Source organism: Falco biarmicus, chromosome 2, assembly GCF_023638135.1.
Source record: "Falco biarmicus isolate bFalBia1 chromosome 2, bFalBia1.pri, whole genome shotgun sequence".
Classification (NCBI taxonomy): domain Eukaryota; kingdom Metazoa; phylum Chordata; class Aves; order Falconiformes; family Falconidae; genus Falco; species Falco biarmicus.
The window spans coordinates 1,549,355-1,568,488 of record NC_079289.1 but is presented as its reverse complement, the minus strand read 5'-3'; the positions used below and the strand labels follow the sequence as shown (position 1 = coordinate 1,568,488).

The 19,134-nt window shown below is 44.9% G+C and overlaps 1 protein-coding gene across 18 annotated transcripts in view; it reads right to left on the bottom strand.

Moving 5' to 3' along the window:
- The window catches only part of FAM168A (family with sequence similarity 168 member A), a 223,302-nt gene extending 204,637 nt beyond the window's left edge, over positions 1–18,665 (bottom strand). For 14 of the 18 annotated variants that reach the window (XR_008820123.1, XR_008820124.1, XR_008820118.1 and 11 more), the window contains exon 1: positions 18,489–18,644. The gene's annotated coding sequence lies outside the window, so the exon portion shown is untranslated. Of the gene's footprint in view, positions 1–14,740; positions 14,865–18,488 lie in introns of those variants that run through there. The other 4 variants (XM_056328031.1, XM_056328028.1, XM_056328029.1 and 1 more) reach the window with 4 other exon arrangements.
- Positions 18,666–19,134: the final 469 nt, after the last annotated feature.

Here is a 19,134-nt window from a genome sequence, read left to right as displayed (position 1 = left end):
CCACTTCAAGAGAGACAGGGAACTGCTGGAGAGGGGCCAGCAGAGGCTGTGAAGATGATGAGGGGCTGGAGCATCTCCCTGATGAGGAAAGGCTGAGGGAGCTGGGGCTGTTCAGCCTGGACAGGAGAAGACTGAGAGGGGACCTCATCAATGGCCACAAATATCTCAAGGGTGGGTGCCACAAGGACGGGGCCAGGCTCTTTTCAGCAGCGCCCAGCGACAGGACAAGGGGCAACGGGCACAAAGTGCAAGACGGGAACTTCCATCTGAATGTGAGGAAGAACATCGTTCCCCTGAGGGTGACGGGACACCGGGACAGGCTGCCCAGAGAGGCTGTGGGGTCTCCTGCTCTGGAGACATTCAAACCCGCCTGGACGCGGCTCTGTGCAACCTGCTCTGGGAGAGCTGCTTCAGCAGGGGGGTGGGCTGGGTGGCCTCCAGGGGTCCCTTCCCACCCCAGCTACGCTGTGACTCTGTGAAAAATACTGTTGGCTCCACTGTTAGTCCACTGAAACCCTTCTAAAACCCATCCATTTGACAACAACAACCTGCTGTTCTTAATGCAACTAACCACAAATCTTTATTTGATAACATACTGCCAACCTTCTCTAACTGGGCTATCTCTTGGTACTAGAACACCTCAGCAGTCACGGTTCTCCGGGACACAACGTAGAGAACAGCTTCATTTGCCAATACAACCCCAGAGGTTTCAGCACAGCACCAGGTCTGCAGGCACGGCAGGTCTAGGGTTACTGCTCCATGCTGCTGCTCTCCTTCGGGCTACTTAATTTGAGAACAGTAATTTGAGCACAGTCAACCCGATTTAATTTCCTACTGAAGAAATAAACTGGCAACCTATTTAGGCATTATTAACTTAATATTAACTAGATATTCACTTGATGGTAACTTGCAAGGTAGATCTGCTCTAACAAGACTGAGTTCAAGTCTTTAAGCACTCCTTTATTATTTGAGTTTTGGCTGTCTCTCAATGTTCTCATATGAAGACATCTAAGAGGTGGTTATTGCATGCCTATGTATACAAGGCAGAATCCCAAACAGGTAAGTTGAAAACAACAACCTCTGAAAAACTGATTTGCTATAGATCAGGGAAGTTGCGGTTTTAAGAGACAGAAGTTTTGAGAAACATAGGTACACGAAGTGAAAATTCACATAAAAACACCTTTAACCTTTAATTATGAGTTCACATCCATTTTGCATACTTTACAAAGACCAACTAGTTACCTAATGACCGCTTGCCAGCCCAAAACCCAAAACTGCTCACCCAGCAAAGGCACTAGTCCAGCACCACCCAGGATGAAGAGCACACATCAGACAACCTGCCACTAAATTCACCACAGCAGGAGTCCTGCAGGTCCAAACACATATCATTATTACTATGAGAATAAAATCACAGCAATTTGCGTCCTGCAAATTACACCGTTATTAAGACAAGCACCATATTTAAACAACTCTTAACAGATAAATAGCTTTATTGTATCTATTGCTGCATCCAACTTCTGCAACAGGGTTCAAACCAGATGATAATTTCCTTCAAAGAGCAGGCACTATGAAATTGCAGTAGAGACCTCCATCTTATCACTCCTTTTGTGTCCTGCTAAAGGCCCCCCCAAAAAAGACAAAAAAAAAAAAAAAAAAAAAAGAGAGCATACTGCTCTGTGCCTGTACTGATCATCTGTGTCACAACAGCACACATTAATATAGGTTTATTTTACTGTACTGATTCTCCTATCAAATGAGGAAAATATAGCAAAAATACAGTGCATTCAAGACTTCCAAAGAGAAAAAGGGAATCAGAGCACCCTTGGCAAACTTCAGTTTATCTTTTGCTAAACCCTAATATGCTTTTAGTTCAAGATTGTGCGACCCTGTGCTATATCACTTCATTAATGAGTCCTATAGCTGACACTTCAAACAGCTGTGGTTTCAGGGAATAAGGACAGATTGCACTATTGTTGCCTTTAAGACAGTCACCCAGATGAAAATCAGCGTTAAGATAAAAATCAGCTACTTCTGGTCAGATACGCTACAGAGAGATACAGCAATAATTCTGAAAGCAGAGTAAGTTAAGGAAACTTAGAATTAGAGGTAAATTTTAGAAGGACTTAAACTATAATTAGGATATGAAAATGAAGACTATAGTACACAGTCTTCCCCGCCGTGGCAACAAACTTAGATTTATAGCAAGAGATATTCTCACATTCATCATCCCAGATTATATGAAATTTATTTTTAAATACATACTTTTAATTTTCCTTTTCATTTTAGTATGTGAGAACAGAATTCTGAGATTTTATTATTAACATGTATTACAGGTACATTGTCCAACAGGACTAAATTATCCCTGTAAACAAAAACTTGTAAGACTAAATGCTGAAGGAGCAGCATTTTAATGGCTAAGCTCAATTTTTCCAGGCATTTTGGAAAACAGAACTGGTTTTAAAAATAAGGTAACTGCAAAGCTTTTTCGTTCTGAAGTTAGAGAGATACAGTTATCTGCCAAAAAGACTACTTTTAAAGGCTTCCAGCTATATAACTTCCCTGGGTTATCTGATAACATTTTGTCTTTGTTTCCTAGTGTTAATTGTTTTTATTTCTTCACTTGCGTGTTGCCTAGAAATACAGAAATGAACCACATCAGGAAGAGATCATCAGGGTTAATTATACATAAGTAAAAAAAAAAAATAAGAAATCTCGAATGCTATCTGTGGCAGCAGTGGATTTTTATCACCTCTCTAAGTACAAGACATTCCATAAAACAAACACAAAAGGGGAACCCAGGACCTATGTCCCAATTGATTCAGGTACTTTTGGGGGAAGGTTTAATACCTAGTCTCCGTTTTCCCAGGTGCTCCCCCATTTTTTTTGTTTCATACTGTACTCAGGCTACTTGAAATGGATGCAAAATGCCTGGGGTTTTTATAATTGCTTGTGCTACTGATCATTCTTACTGTTACCACTTTGGCAGGAAGCAAGGCTCCCAGAAAGCTGCTCCAATTAAAACAGATTTCCGTTCTCAGTACCAGGAATAGATTCTGGATACTCCCCAATAATCTTAAAATGGATACTCCCATTAAATTACTTCAATATAAAAAGATTTGCAGAGACTACTGATCTCCAACAAAGCATCCGTGTTTCTTCTTGAGAACACATCATAAGTAAATTTAATCTCTGGGGTTTTTTTCCTCTTTACTAAAAGGCAAGACCCCTAAAAGTACAAGATTGAGTCAGCTCCTGTTGTCTCTCTTCCTGAGCCAGCAAAAGAAACACTGTATTGCTATAACTTAAAATAAATAAATAAATCAAAAGGAGTTTTTCTGCTAGAAGTCCCAGAAAATGCCAGGCATTATCCCTGAGCTTATTTCTTCCCCTTCCAAATTGTGCTTTGCAAGGTTTTTCCTGGTCATTTGCAAGGCTTTTGAGTAGGTTATTTTTCCTGTTGGCTCAGTGCATGGAATCAGCTCACCATGCAGTCAGACAAGCATCACAGACAGCCTAGCAAGGTGGCCAGTCCCCTTACTTCAAATACACCGTAAAGCTACACCTTGGGGACATAAAACCACCCCTCAGTTCCCAAAGCCAAACTTAAAGTCATTTAAGCCAATAAATTCAGGGTGTTACCAGAAAGTGCAGTTTCACCTTTCCTCCCTTCTTCTGGGCCATGTGTTCCCAAGCACAAGTTCAGACCAGGTGGAAACATAACTGGGCAGCTCCAAGCAGAAGGTATGTCAGTCCCACCAGTTACTCCCTGAAGCCATGCCTTCGCACAAGGCACGCTGCAGTGTGCAGCAGGAAGGAGCACAGAATTACATCTTTTGCAGCACTGAGCACTTGCACCCACCTAAACCATTGACAAAACCAGGCTCTCAGCCCATCTGATGCCCATGTTACAGATGGGGAACTGGAGTAAACGACACTCCCGTACCTCTAAAAGCACTGCTAACTACAGTTTGTAAGTGGCTCAGATGGTCTGAGAAGGAAACCATAAAAGTACTTCAGGTGTTTTTACTACGTAGTCTAAAAGCTGTATCATCAAAATACTACCTCCTGATAGTTGGCTACCAGAAGAGCCTTTAGAGCACACTATATTTCACATCAGGAGGCGAGCAAAAGCCTTAGTTCAGAGAGGGTATGTGCTATATCAAGAGAATGAGCTAAAATTAGTGCAAGGCACCTACACAAAACTTCTTGCCTTCAAAGCACAGCATCAGGATTTCTGGATTTGGGTGCCAGTGCTTCAGGAATTTGCAGTCATGAAATACAATCACGATTCTTATCCTGCTGAGATGTAGATGCAGACGGTGGCAAAGGGTGCCTTTGTCTTTAAGCTTATTTTGCACTGCAGCATCTCACAGTTCAGGGTTGTACCCTTTATCATCAACAAGACTGTTTTAGCATCAACAAGGATTTACAGCTAGCTCTTCAGGTAGCAGTTGTTGCTTGAAAAGTTGTACAGCCGCTAGTAAGAAAATCAGTATCTTATATCCACTGGGTGCTACTGATTTACATATTTCTTCTATGGGTGTACCATGGCCAGAAGTAACAGTAATGGGCATCATCCAAACTTTCTAGATGAGTGACCTCAGCCCAGAGCAGCCAACGCATACACAGCCCCACAGATCTGACACCTGCAGAAGTTCACGTTTATTAATCCTGACAGCAAAGTGAGTTTGAAACTTATCAAGATACAGAAAATGCATGTTTCCATGTTGGTCCTTAAGATTTTCCAGTTTCATTTTCTTTTTAAATCAGAACAAGTTATGAACTTTGAAGACCGAAAAAAAGTCCTTCTAGAACTTAACCAAGCAAGTCCGTGTGGCCCTGGGTTGTCCTTCCTCAGGACAACCCATGCTCCTGCAATCCTGTCAGCATCTCAGAGGGGCAGGCAGAAACCAAGAGCCAAAGAATAACAGATTGTTTTCCCCCAGTGTTCTTCCCACTACATTTTGGCTAATATAAACACACATACAAAGCCAGAAATAGGAAATACTAATAAAAAGGGAAAATCATAGGAAGGTCAGATAGAACCTAAAACCACTGAAGACACACACAACTTCCTGCTGCTGTAGGAAGAAAACTCGGTCATCCGTACACTCCGTGGCTTATCTCAATAGCCAGAAAACCCTGATAACACCAAGAAAAACATATTCCAGAATCAATGCCCCCCCTGCCTGAGGGGAAAACTCAGCTGAAGTCCTCTCAGATTTAAATCAAGATTGCCAACAAAGTAAAGCCCAGCTAATCCTGACTGCCAGCACAGTCCTGGGGAAAGAGGTCTCACAAGCAGATAAGATTCAAATCAAGAGTTTCACACATCAAAGGCACCAGCCTGAATTGTAAACCAAAACGAGCAAGACACCATACGCACTTTTTGTGAGAGCCATTTCCATGTATGCGGAATAATTTGGTGACGGTTTCAAATGTGTCCAAAAATTAAAAGAAAAACGCCATATAGGGCATAATGAAGGAAGCCAACCAGGCGACCACGGGCGCAGGGTCAACAACCTTTTCATTCTTTCATGTGCTGGAGAAGGGGAGAAGTCATCACAGTGGCATCTCCCAATGTTTCATTTATGTATCTTGGGAAACAGAGGCATTAGAAACTCTTTTTACCACATTCCAAATGGGAAACTGAGGCACTGCTTATGCAGTTTGTCAACGAGAGGGAAATTGTGGGCATGGAAAGAACTGGATGCCAGTCTCCCAGTGTCTGACCATGAAATCATTTATTGCTCGCAAAACACCGGTCACAACAAAAAAGGTTGGGGGATTTGAGTTACCTGGCAGAGAGATTGTCCCTGAAGAAAGCACAAGGCTGAACCAGATTATTAATTCACCCAAAAAAATCTCCATTGAAGACAATTCTGTTACGTGGAATTTTGGATGAAAAGATTAAAAAGCCACAAACTGGCTTAAACAGATGTGCATTAAAAAAGCTTCCCAAGGGCTGAACACAAACACAGAGCACCAGGCTTTGTTTTGGTAGAAGGGGAAACTACTTAAACCACAGGGAACAGGAGAGAAGCCACACGCTGTCGAGCCTACTGACAGAGCCAGGACCGTCAGTGAAGAGCGTCGGGAAAGCATGAGGAAGTCAAGAGCAGCCAGAGAATCACCCGCAGTGTAAGTCACAGAAAAACTCTGCACATACGTGTGCGTGCGAGCGCGCATGTATTGAGTGTTGGCAGGAAAAAAATGACCTTGGAATACCAAGCAAAATGGTGTCCTGCTGTTTGCTTCAGACTGTGTTCGGAAAAACTAGCCTCTGCAAACATGCTCTGTGAATCAGCACGATTGCCTCTGAGAAATACCTGGCTGTCATTGATTTCCTCTTTCAACAGACTATCACAAATATTGGCTAATCAGTCTGGTCAAAAGAAGTAACGGTGCATACCAGGAGCAGCAGCCCTGCGTCAGATGGAACTAAGCAGACAAGAAAAGATTTCAGGAAACCTGGAAAAGAACTGAAAAGGAAACTCTAAGTCAAGGTTTGGCAGTCTTTGTATGGTGCCATGCCAGGCTTTTTCTTCCCCGTGCTACAGCTCGAGTGTGCTAAGGGAAAGCTAGCAGGATCTGGTAGAAGCCGCCTCTCAAACAGGCAGGGATCTGCTAGTCAATGGTATCTTGCTTCTACACAAGGTAGTGCCTTTTGCTGAAGAGTAGAGCTCAGGGAGAGTCAGAAATCGCAAGCGGCTGCCTCCTGCAAATGAGCGCCTCAAAATGCCAATGTTATTAGCCCTGCACCCCGTTCATAGTCTGGTTGCACATCCACAGGCTGTTGATCCCTGAGCTAAAACATTCTGTACAAGATGCAAGAGAAAGAAAAAAGAAAAAAAAAAGCCGAACAAAACAAGGCTGCCCGACTGATGAGAATATTTGGATTTGAGTGATGGAACGATATTGCAGGGAACAGAGATCACGAATTGCAGAGCTAGCATCTTTCCAACTAATAAGACACCTTCCCAGATGAAACTGCTGATGCATCCAGGAAAGGAATAAGCTAAACACAAAAGAAGGACACTTAGAAGGGGAAATGAGGTTCAAAGTCAGACAAGAGCGTCCATAAAGAAAATGAATTTTCTGTTGCTATATATGGCTGCAAGGAGGCTGAATAACAAGCAGGAACAAATAAAATCCTGACCGGCAATAAGAAAAAAAACGAAACCTGGTGTGATGAGCATGTGACTGGACTTTAAAACTATTAGTTCAACAGCATTCCAATACGAAAGGGAAGTGATGGCTGCAACACACCACTACAAAGAGCAGGGGGGAAAAACGCTCACCTCTCCGACAGTGATCAGTACCGCAGAGTAACGGAACGTGCAGGGCAACGCAGCAGTAATTCGTGTGGTTTAATGGGTGAAGCCCAGGAGGAGGTTCTAGGAAGCACCAAGACAGGGAGCAGGGTATGTGACTCCATAGGTACATAAAGGGGGAAGTGGGGAAGATGTGGGGTTATGGAGGAGACAGGAGGGCTACAGAACCTCATGCAGCAAGTAATTACAGGGGATTCGTTTCCCAAAATCATAGGTGACAATTTAGAACACAAAGTAACTATTTTGGACCTCATTACAACCAATACATAATCACTGGACTGTAAGTCTTGACAGTGAAGAAAAAGGACAAAGTTGCATTTAAACATATCTAAGTGTCGCAATTAAATCAAGATTGCAAAATTTCTTGATTGAAATAATTGATTTTAACTTGTGTGATATTTGTAGTTTTTAATCATCATCTTAATGAAATACCAATGTATTCATAGAATCATTTAGGTTGGAAAGGACCTTTAAAACCATCGAGTCCAACTGTAATGAAAATAGGCATCACTTAAGATGTTGATTTTTCACAAATATAACTTAGCAAGGAAAAATTAAGGAATTTGCATATAAATGATCCACTTACATTCACTCACAAAGTGCTTTTGGGATCAAAAAGGAAATAGCTACAGAGTGGAGTTTGGAAAAGCTTCTAAAGCAAATTAGAGATTCAACTCCCCTTGTAATCAATGGGAAGAGACTAGAAAAATTATTAAGCAACAACACAATAAAGCAAAGAATGCAACAACATGGATGCATCAAGATCAAATTGTGCTAGTCCAAAATAGCCTGGTGAAACCTAATAAAAACAAGTGGACGAGCAGCATATGTTGCTGTGCAGGTGGAGAATAACTAGCTAGGGTGATGGACAAGAGAAAATAACCTAAAGGGTATATTGGAACAGAAATTAATATAAATTAGCAATACAACGGATTGGGGGGGGGGGGGGGGGGGGGGGGGGGGAGGCATTTCAGATTTTTTGTTAATAGTGCCATTATTTTATGCAACACTGACAAGACCATGGAGCACCAAGTCCATGTATAGTAAACACATCAAGGTACAGACGAAAGCTGCAAAAACAATGAAGAGATTTGGAAACAATATAATCCACAAGAACAGATTAAAGGATCTCATTCAGCCTAGAGGAAAGAAAACTGAAGGACAACGTAACATGCCTCCATCAGTGACAACAAAGGGATGGGTTATTTTCCATGTCCTCTGGAGTGAAGGAACGTATCTTAACTTGCCAGAGATAAAAGATACTGGAAAAGCTTTTAACTAAACTGGTTAAGCATCCACTATCAGCTACCTAAGGAAGCTAGGTACCTCCTATATGGGAGGATTTTAAGGAAAAATTAGAAAAATATTTGTCAGGGATGCTCCAGAGACACTTTATCTTGCCTCAAGGAGGCAAATGAGCTGGAAAGTCTCCCGAGCTCTCTCCCAGCTCCACATTTCAGTAAGGAAAGGTGCCTCAGAGGTCCAGGCTGTTGAACCGGTGGAAGACTCTTTGAGGACTCTCCATTTCTGAGCCCCTGAGTGTTCATTCTCAATATTTTTTGGAACACAGGAGAAAATCTAGAAGACAATCATTTCTAACACAACATCAGGAGAGGGCAAAAAAGATGACTCAAGTAACTCTCAATCAGTTAGCCAGACATTGGCTTTGGACAAAATAAGGGAAAACTGAATCAGACTTGATCTGGACTTAAAAAGGCCAGGAACAAAATTAATGACAGTCAGTGTTTCGGAAATTAGGTCTTGTCAAACAAAGCTGATTTCATTCTTCAATGAGATTCAAAATCAGGTTGATAGTGGCAACTGCTGCAACGTAACAGGCAAACTTTTGTTGCACATGACAACTTAATCAAAAAATTACCACTATGCTATGTCAACAAAGCACAGTAAACACATTTAGAGTTGGCCAACTGACAGATGACTAAAAGCAGTCATCCATGGAAAATCACCACCACCAAAGTTAGCTGTAGTAGAGTTCTGCTGGGCTTGCTAAAGAGCCTGGTACGATTCAAGAGGTCCACTACAGATCTGAAAATTAACATTGATCACAGACAAGATTTATGAATGGTCCTCTGGATGGTAAATGAAGAGGACAGGCCGGCAATACACAGCCATTTGGACTGCAAAGATCACTCAAGGTAGATTTCAATACAACCAAATGCAAGGTGCTACACCTAGGAAACAAAATGTGAAAGCCAGAGACCTTGAAACACAAACTGAGGTACTGCCAGGCAAGAAACCGCCCAACACTTCCAAGCTCAATGCCACATGTTTAACTTAACCAAAATAAAAGCTGAAAGACCATTTGGTTACGGAATTATGAGTTCCCTTCAAATGGAAGAGTTATTAGGTACCAAAGGACCTTTTAGTTTAGACAAGAAAAGGCTTCTGGAAGCAATAGTTGGAAACTAATTCAAATCAGACCTCCATTTTTTAATCAAGGGGGTAATTATTTACTGAAAATATATCAAGAGAAGTGGTGGACTCTTCATGACTTGAGAGCTTCGAACTAAGACTGACTGTCCTGGTAGATGGTAAGCAGTAGCCCAAAATAAATAGCTTTTAGGCTTCTTTTCTGTGGTTTCAAGGAGGTCAGTCTAATTAAGCCTCAAGCTCTAGGAACTCTCTTCTAAGTCTATACAGAGAGCCACCAACACAGCATCTGAGCACATCCCAATAGCACACAAAGCAAATCAAACCCATCTCCTGGCCCCTGCAGAGGGAGAAGCAGCACACCACCTGACCCAGCCTCGCCATGCAACGTCAGCAAGAAATCTCCAAGCTCTGTTTTCCCACAGTGAAAACAGAGCTAGTGCATCTACATGCAAGGATCTTGCTTAAGGACTGCAAAGACCTTCCAAGAATCTTGGACAGGAGCAGCCGTAATGGTATGAAAAGCTGCAGGTCACTGTGACAGAAGCAGCACCAGGAAGGAAAGGAGTAATCTCTTGGACCACCTTCGCAGTAGCATGGACAGAACAACAGGATTCGTGCTAGGCATTTTGCTACATGGCAACACAAAAGCAGCCAAGAGCTCTCAGGGGTTTATCACTTTTCTTCAGAAGTTGTTCATAACATAAAATGAGGGCTTTGATTCACAAACCAGCAAAAACTCTTAACACCCATCTGCTCTACAACATTCCAACATCATTTTACTAAGCCTAAAGCAATTTAAGACATTATTTCTTTATGGTAATGCTAACACACACATATGTAAAATCAAACTCCAGGAATTATGCAAGAAAAGCTGAAACTCTGATGAGAACAGATACGATACCACATTTATCTACTGAGCCCACAACAGAAGTCTACTACCACAGAAGCAGCCAACTGCAACCAAGTATCTTCTCTACAACTTCAACTTGTGTACATGCATGTTACATACAGACAGTGCAAAAATTCTTATGGAGTGAAATATTTTCTTGAGCTTCCAAATGAGATCAGCCCATATTCAGAAGACTCAGCTCTACAGGAAAGCTCAGCAGCTAGGATTTGGATGCTACAGTAAAGAAAAAGAAACCATTTTGCAAATTTATGGCACTGCATTTTAAGACTTAAAAAAATTCTGTTGTGAATGTAAGCCAAATCAAGAGCGAATTTGAACTTTAACAAATCTCCCTTCCATTGATTTCACCTCACACTACAGGGATGAGCAATGGGAAAGCCTTTAGGTGACCCTGTTCTTGTGGCCAAGTGACCACCCTGAGTCTGAACACAGCAGTGGTCACTCTAGGACAAGAGTTGAGACAAGCCCGATTTCCTCCTCCAAACAACCACAAGGCCAAATGGAAACCTTATTCTAGCTGCCTATACTACACAACATCAAATCTGAAAAATAAGCAGAATGCCATAGTTTTTGCAAAAGCCATTAAATGTCTCATTAAGGGATGACATACACAGGCAACTGAAGAAAATTATTTGCAGAATAAATTACCACAGAATAAATGTTTATATGGGGACCTATTCCAAAGTAATTGCACTTTAAATGCTCACAAGCTTAATTCAAAATACTTTTCAACGGGCACAAGGCCTTAAGAGCCCTTCTGTCCGTAGAGACACTTACACTCATCTTGGCTGAAAAATCATCAGCAACTGTAATGAGTGATCTTAGATGAAAAATCATCAGCGAGTGTAACGAGTGATCTTACTTTGCCCACCTAAGTGGCAGAAGATGATCAAACATGCTCAGGGACTTCCTTCAGTCAGGGCCAAGTATCTCCAGGAACAGGCTATTACAAGTAGTGCCCATCTATGGACATTTAAACAAGTTGTCTTCCAGAGATCACCTCCAACTCTGTATTGTCAATAACACCAACAAGGCATCTCATACGTAAAAAAAATAAGTATACACATATGCACACAGAATGCCACCAGGTCCAAAATCTTGCATTGAACAGGACGACCCACAGAACAGGAACACTCACTCACCTGCTGGGACCGCAAGGAGTTTGAGGAGTTTGTTATGAATAACCACATAAATGCTCTCGTCCATTAAAAAAGCAAGCTGTCATCACCTACAAATTCAAGTATAAAGAATTGAAAGGAAAATGAGGGGAAAAGCAAGCTGTGCTTAGAACTTTTCACTAGCCTTCAGGATGTATTTCCAACATCAAAATTATAAAACCTACACGTTATCACATTTAGAGAGTTGAGTATCCAATACCAACAAAAGCAAAAGCCCAAACACTGTGCTTTAATTCATGGCAGATAAACTAAGAGTCTGATACCACAAAAGAGGCAGATCTTCTTTTTTGCTTCTGATTTGCTGTAGAACTTAACAAAAAAAAACAAAAAAAAAACCCAACCCTGCAGAACCCAAGATGTTATGGTCTATTTTAACTTTTGCTGCAGTCTGCAATCCTTATCCATTTTATCAAGGAATTAGACATGCCTAGCAGGCATGATGGCATCTATTCTTTTTTTTGCCAGTTTAGTACTTTTTCTCTCATAAAATACTCTAAGCTTGTCTTCAATAATCCTCCCAAATCTCTAACCCTTGCTAAGACAAGGAAGGCAAAAATGTTCAGCCTACAAATACACTCCAGCATTAATCTTCCTATTGAGAACGTTATCGTACAAAAGCTATGATAAACTCCATTTTTCTGCTCTGACTTTTCATTTTCCCACCTTCCAGTTTTCCACATGATCGTTACACCCAAGAAGAGGAAGGAAAGACAGGGAAAAGTACAGCCAAATACAAAACAGCACCTCCAACAGAGGACAGGAACACATTTTTTCAGCTTTTACAAATCCTGTGGTGATAATCTCCTAAATGGTTTACAGGAGAACGTCAACAGGCTCACATTTTTTTCCTCCCCAGAAAGCACACAGTCACTTGAAATTCCTTTGCAGTGCTCAGGGCTTTCAGCACATTCATAGTAAACAAAACTCAGAGGAACTTTTTAAAAATTATTCAAGTCCCGCACAAGCTGTGAGGAAACCAATGCATCTCCATCATCCTCAACAGAAGCTCATTCCTTATACGATTCTTTGAAATATAAAATATTGTGCCATTAATATCATCAGCAGCATTGCTCCCCTACACGGATACAACAGGAAAGAGGGAAGAAATACAAGGTTTACTTAAACACAAGCATGACAAACTGTCATCTGCTTTCAGACCGAGAGGCAGCGAGACAGAGATTTCAGAAAAATAGATAAATAACAAAATGCTCATATCTGAGTGAAGGTATATATTAAAATAGACCTGGAAATGACTCAGATTTGTGTATTCATGTTCCTGTTTGGAGCCCAAGAGGAAAAAAAAAAAATGGTCTGGTTCTCCAAAGCTGCTTCATACTCATCAGCTTCCACAAATTTTAGAAGATCTGCAAATGCTGGGTATACCTCAGGAGCTGGATCTTCCCTGACTGGGATCTTAATTACAGGTCTGGGATTCCTGCTTCAGCCAGCCATCACAAAGCACACCTGCCTCTCAACAAAAGAAAAATTGAAAATTCACAACACCTTCTGTTGCTACCGGTTCAAATCAGCAAGGAAAATAAACATAAAATCCCATGTCAAGATCACCCACCCAACAGAGCAAAGCATCAATATATCAGAGCAGAACAGGAAATATAGATCCTATACATGCTGTTCCAAAATCAGCAAGACAAACAAGCACTTACTTCCTATTGATTTTTACATGAAGGCCATCAATCACCACCCACATCACACTTCCAAGCTCTTCCCTGCTCAAAACTTCTCCCAAACTCCCTCCCGCAGCCCCTATCTCTGTTTGGCAAAGGAATGCATGTGCTCCAGCTGCACATGACCTGATCAGCCAGCAAGATGCCATCTCCTACAAAAATAAGGGGAACTGTTACGAGCCCTGTTCCGCAGGTAGAAGCCCTCATTTTATTCTCTCCCCTCTGCCCAGCAGCCAACTTTCTCCAAACTTACAAAAAAAAAAACAAAAAAACACCACACTAGATGTTCTTCCACGTCTAGAGCCCTTTGAAATCTGAATCAAAGTGCAAAGGGAATACAGAATCACTGGCAGGCAGGCAGATAGTGTGATCACATCATCCTTACTTCATCAAGAAATCAAGTTTACATGAATTTGCATAAACAAACATAGCACTGCCACTGACTTTTTCCTCTCAAATTTCATTACATCAATGCTTTAAACACAAAAATAGGAACCAAATGACTCAGTTCAGTGGAAGGAACAAGAAGGTAAGGCAATTTAGACACCTCTGGAGAACTGCAACCATTTGACCAACTGGTAGTAGAGTCACACGGAAATAGTTTTCAAAAATGTATTCCCAGTTCTGAAAAGCTACAAATTAAGAGCCAATATTTCTTAATTCAAAGAGTTAAAAGACCGTCAACTGGCAAGAAATGGATAGGTGGATTTCATTTATTGTCACTGGAATGAAAATATTCATCTATTTATCAGAGATGCATGACTGCATACAAGAATCCAGTAACATCAGACAGGACTTGCATTTGAAATCAGCGAAAAAATACTATTTACGTAGTATGGAAAAAACCACCGTAGAATACAACAAGAACACTTTTCCCAGTCAATCATTTCGGATCAAATATTTCTATGGACTGAACATGATGTCTTACGGAGTTTAAGTAGCAAAATTGAGTTTAATTGATTAGAAAGATCACGGTACATTAAGAAATGAGACCAACGCGAAGAGCTACAAACCTCTCCCTCACAGCCAGCTTCTTCTCAGGCACATGATCTCACCCGCAAATAAATCAAAGACGATGCTGTACAAAAAATCACCTCGTTTGCACTTTGAAAGCAATGCAAAAGTCACTCCTCCCCGAGCACGCTGGCTAATAACACAGTTCTCTAGGGGATGCTTCAAATACTTCTTTGCCGTACCAGCGTTGGGAGGAGGAGATTGGCAGGACATCGCACCTCTCACCTTGTGACAAGGGTCAGCCCCAGCACCTCCACGGCACCGGGAGACAGCACTCAGCCCTCCACAGCCACCCGAGGAAAAGCCAGTCGAGCAGAACACCGTCCAGCTGCACATCAGCGAGCGCGAGGGGAGCTAATTCGGAACCCAAACGCACAGTTAAGAATGCCGCAGTTTTAGGAGAGACTTTATGAATTACAGAGGAAACAGAAAGTACACGGAGCACTTGTGCTGCGGAAAGGGAAATCAGGGGCCTCTGCAGATACAATCAAGCCCAAAAGGCATGACTGGAAGACAAATGAAGATCATAATCCGAACTGAAGGAAAGAGTGAGCTCAGAAAGGAAGATATAAAAGCTGTATTTCCCTTCTGACAGCCTCATCAACTGCTACCAAGCGCTTGAGAGCTGGAAATCGGCAGAGAGCTCCTGGGTGGAAACGTGGAGGTTTCTCTACCAGGGGATAAAGGTCTGAAATGCTCCTCTACCACAGGCTGTGGCAGAAAAACACCTGGGTGGAAAATAAAATGGAATTTCGTTTATGCCACAGCAGCTGGCTTTTGCAGCAGGTAGGAGCTGGTGCCCCAGGAGCTCCATCCCAGCTGCGAATGTCCCACTTCCCATAAAAGGAGATCAACACCAATCTCACAGTGGTCGTCTCTGAAAACTTACCAAAAGCGGACACTAACCTGCATTAAATACACGCTTCCCACACCTAAAGTGGCCACGCTTGCACCTGTGTCCAAACTGAGGTTCACAAGCTCTTCTAGACAGATCAGATAATTAAATATAGAGTCAATTTAATTATAATATTAATTACGCTTTCAGTTGAAGTACTGAAGGCCTTTCACAGAAATAGTTCTCTGAAGCATTTTCACTTGCCTGGGAAATGTTCTCAGGAGCACCAAGCGCAGTATCACCATTCTTTCCTGGGTTTCCCCATTACCCATGGGGGCGGGTGGGTACTGATACTGAGGAGTATGAAAACTTAACTGCAAAAAGGGGTTTTAAAAAAATCTCTAAATAGCTCACCTACTGCAATGCAGACTTACCACTGAATTTGACAGGTGAATATCACCTAGACCAGAAAGGATCTCTACATGTTCTCCCTAAATGACCGTATCCTGTAGTTATTTCATATGAATTTTGACACAATATGGGTGTACCATTCAGGCTTCTCACTCCAAGCAGTATTTCCCATTACTGAACACATTCAAAACACCTTCATGGCATGCAGTCATTTTGCTTCCCATCCCTTTGTTCCAAAGGAGAAGGGTTAGGTATCTACCTCTACAAAAAAAGTGTGTCTTTACTAACAGCCAGGAATTTTAATCAACTAAATTGTATACAAGCCCACATACACACCCCTCTGAACAGTAACATCTGAAATACTTAGCACACACTAAAATGAAAGGCCAGTATAAGCTCATCATTAGGGAGAGAGAGATTCCTTCTGAAAAATGTAAACATTTACTTTGGTTAAAACAAAAAAAAAAAAAGTTAAGATGCACAACTAGGTAAGTTGGTATTTGTAACTTCCAGAACAAAATTTAATCAGTTTTAATATGTATTTTATCCGAAAAATACACTGCTAACTGATATCACTCCTTTTAATGACTACATACCTCTAGCAGGAATAAATATTCAGGCCATGGTTGTTGGCTGGGGTTTTTTTAATGTACTCAACCATAAAGGTCAAGAGAATCCATGAAATGATTAAAAATCAAAATCTGCACCAGAAAAAAATAAAAAAGTATATGGCCTCCTGGTACTAATTTCCTTTTTCTTTACATTGCTCAACATAGCTCCTCAATTTGAGTTCTAATCAACAACCACTTCACAGTTAACATTTCACGAAATAAAGTGGTTGATGCAATCAAGTCCAGCAAAATATTTCCCTAAAGATGTTTCCATCATTCACATTCCTTCAAAAAAGAAAAAGAGCTCTAGCTTCCTCCATCGCTATTTAACAGCAAGAATAAACACACCACTGCATCTTAAATCATATTTTGGTTAAAACATAAATAGAATCACTTGGAGTTTCTTTCTGGTTAAAAACAACATGCCTTTGTCCAGAAGGGGGGGGGGGGGGGGGGGGGGGGGGAGCGGGGGGGAACAAAAAACCTCAACCTGCTCATTTTTCTACATTTGACAGTATTCAGCACTAAATGAAAGCCTTTTGAATGAAATTCTGTCTATGAAAATACAAGCCATAACCTGAAAGCTTCTCATCATGATGTGCAGGGGGAAAGAAAAGAGGAAGAAAAAAAAAAATCTCCTCAAAATCCAACACAGTACAAAACCTTTTTTTGGTAACGAATATTTATTTCATTTCCATACTTCCAGGCTCCTCTGCTTGCTGTGAGGCGTCTGAAGCTAAGCACCTTTTTAGCGTTATTAACCCACGATACAGTGATGGACTTCATCGCCCTGAGAAACCACGATACCCATAACAAAGTCTCCAAGCAATCATCACAAATAATAATAATAATAAAATAATCACCCCTTTCATAAAAACGAATAGAATATACTATCTTATAAGGACAAAAAAATAACACCGCCTTACGTTTCACAACCTCGCGCTCTCGGCTCTCAAGCTACAGCTGCTGCCCGCCGCCGTCCCCCTCCTCAGCGACCCCGGCCCACGCCGAGCCCCCGCAGGGGAAGGGGAGCGGGACGGGGGGCGCCGCCCCTCGCCCTTCCCCATCCCAGAAAGTTGCCGCCGGGCTCGTTCCGTGTTCCCGGGCGCCGCTCCCGCCGCCGCCGTCCCCACGTGCCCCTCCCGGCATTTTCCGTGGGTACGCGGCGAAGCGTACCCCCACCTCACCCCCACCCCGGGCGGCACCCCCACCCCCGGCATCCCCTCAGGGCTGGGGGACAGGCACCTCCGGCACCCCTCCGGCATCCCCTCGGGGCTGGCGGACAGGCACCTCCGGCACCCCTCCGGCATCCCCTCAGGGCTGGGGGACGGGCACCGCCACCCGCACCCCCCCCCCGGCATCCCCTCAGGGCTGGGGGACGGGCACCCCCGGGCAGCACCCCCCACCCGCACCCCCCGGCATCCCCTCAGGGCTGAGGGACGGGCGCCCCCCACACCCCTGCGGCACCCCCACCCCCGGCATCCCCTCAGGGCTGAGGGAAGGACACCCCCACCCGCACCCCCCCTCGGCATCCCCTCATGGCTGAGGGACGGGCACCCCCACCCCCGGCGGCACCCCCACCCCCGGAGCCCCCGACATCCCCTCAGGGCTGGGGGACCGGCACGCAGGAGGGAAAAGGGAAAAAAATAAACCACGCGTGATCCCGGCGATTCCCACCCCTCTTCCCACGCGGAGCGGAGGGGAAACTTGGCTCGGACCCGGCGGGGGGGCGGCCGGGCCCCCCCAGGCGGCCGCTGAGGGGAAGCGGGGCCGCCCCCCACCCGACCCCAGCCGCCCCCCGTGGCTGGCGGCAGACCCCGCCGGGGGGGGTCACACACACACACGGGGCAGCGGCGGGGGCCGGACCAACCCCTCCCCAGGGCGGTGGTCTCCTCTTCCCACGCGCGACCCCGGCCCCCGCGGGCGCCACGCAAAGCGGAGAGGATCCCCCGCCCGCCGCCCCCGGGCCTGTCCCCTAGCGGGGGGGCTCACAGTGACCCCCCCTCCCCGCTCCCCTCACGCCGCCCCCCCGGCCGCTGTCACCCACCGGCCCGCGCCCGCAGCCCCCCCGCCACTACCGGTCGCCCCTAAGGGGGTTTTCCCGCCCCCCCCTCACCTGCGGCTGCTCAAGCGGCGGCGACGGCGGCGGCGTCCCCTCTGCCGGTGCGGCGGCAGCGGCAGCGCGCTCCCCCTCCTCCCGCTGCCTGCTCCGCGGCTCCTGCCTCTGCCCGCAGCCGCCAGCCGGTGGGGGAGGGGGCGGCGGCGGCGGCGGGCGGGGGGGGTGGCGGGGTTGGGGAGGGGTGGGGGGGGGGGAGTACCACCAGCGGGACCGTTACAGTGAAGCGAGGACTACCGCTCCCAGCATGCGCCGCGCGCCCCCGCCACGGCACGGCCCTGGTGGGCCGCCGCGGGGCATGCTGGATAATATAGTCCGCGGGGGCGGGCGGGGAGGGAGACTGGGCCCCGGTGGGCGCGGGGCACGCTGGAAGCTGTAGTGCCGGCCGAGGGGCATGCCGGGAGCTGTAGTGCGGCGGCGGGCTCAGCGAGGCGCGGCCGCGGGGCATGCCGGGAGCTGTAGTGCGGCCGCGGGGCATGCCGGGAGCTGTAGTGCGGCCGCGGGGCATGCCGGGAGCTGTCGTCAGCGCGGCCTGAGGGGAGGGAGCAGGCCGCAGCCGGGGTCCCCACCGGGCCGTGCAAGGTGGGGATCGGCGGGACACCGGGGGCCAGGCCCCGGCCCCAGCAGACGCTCCCCTGGCCGTCCG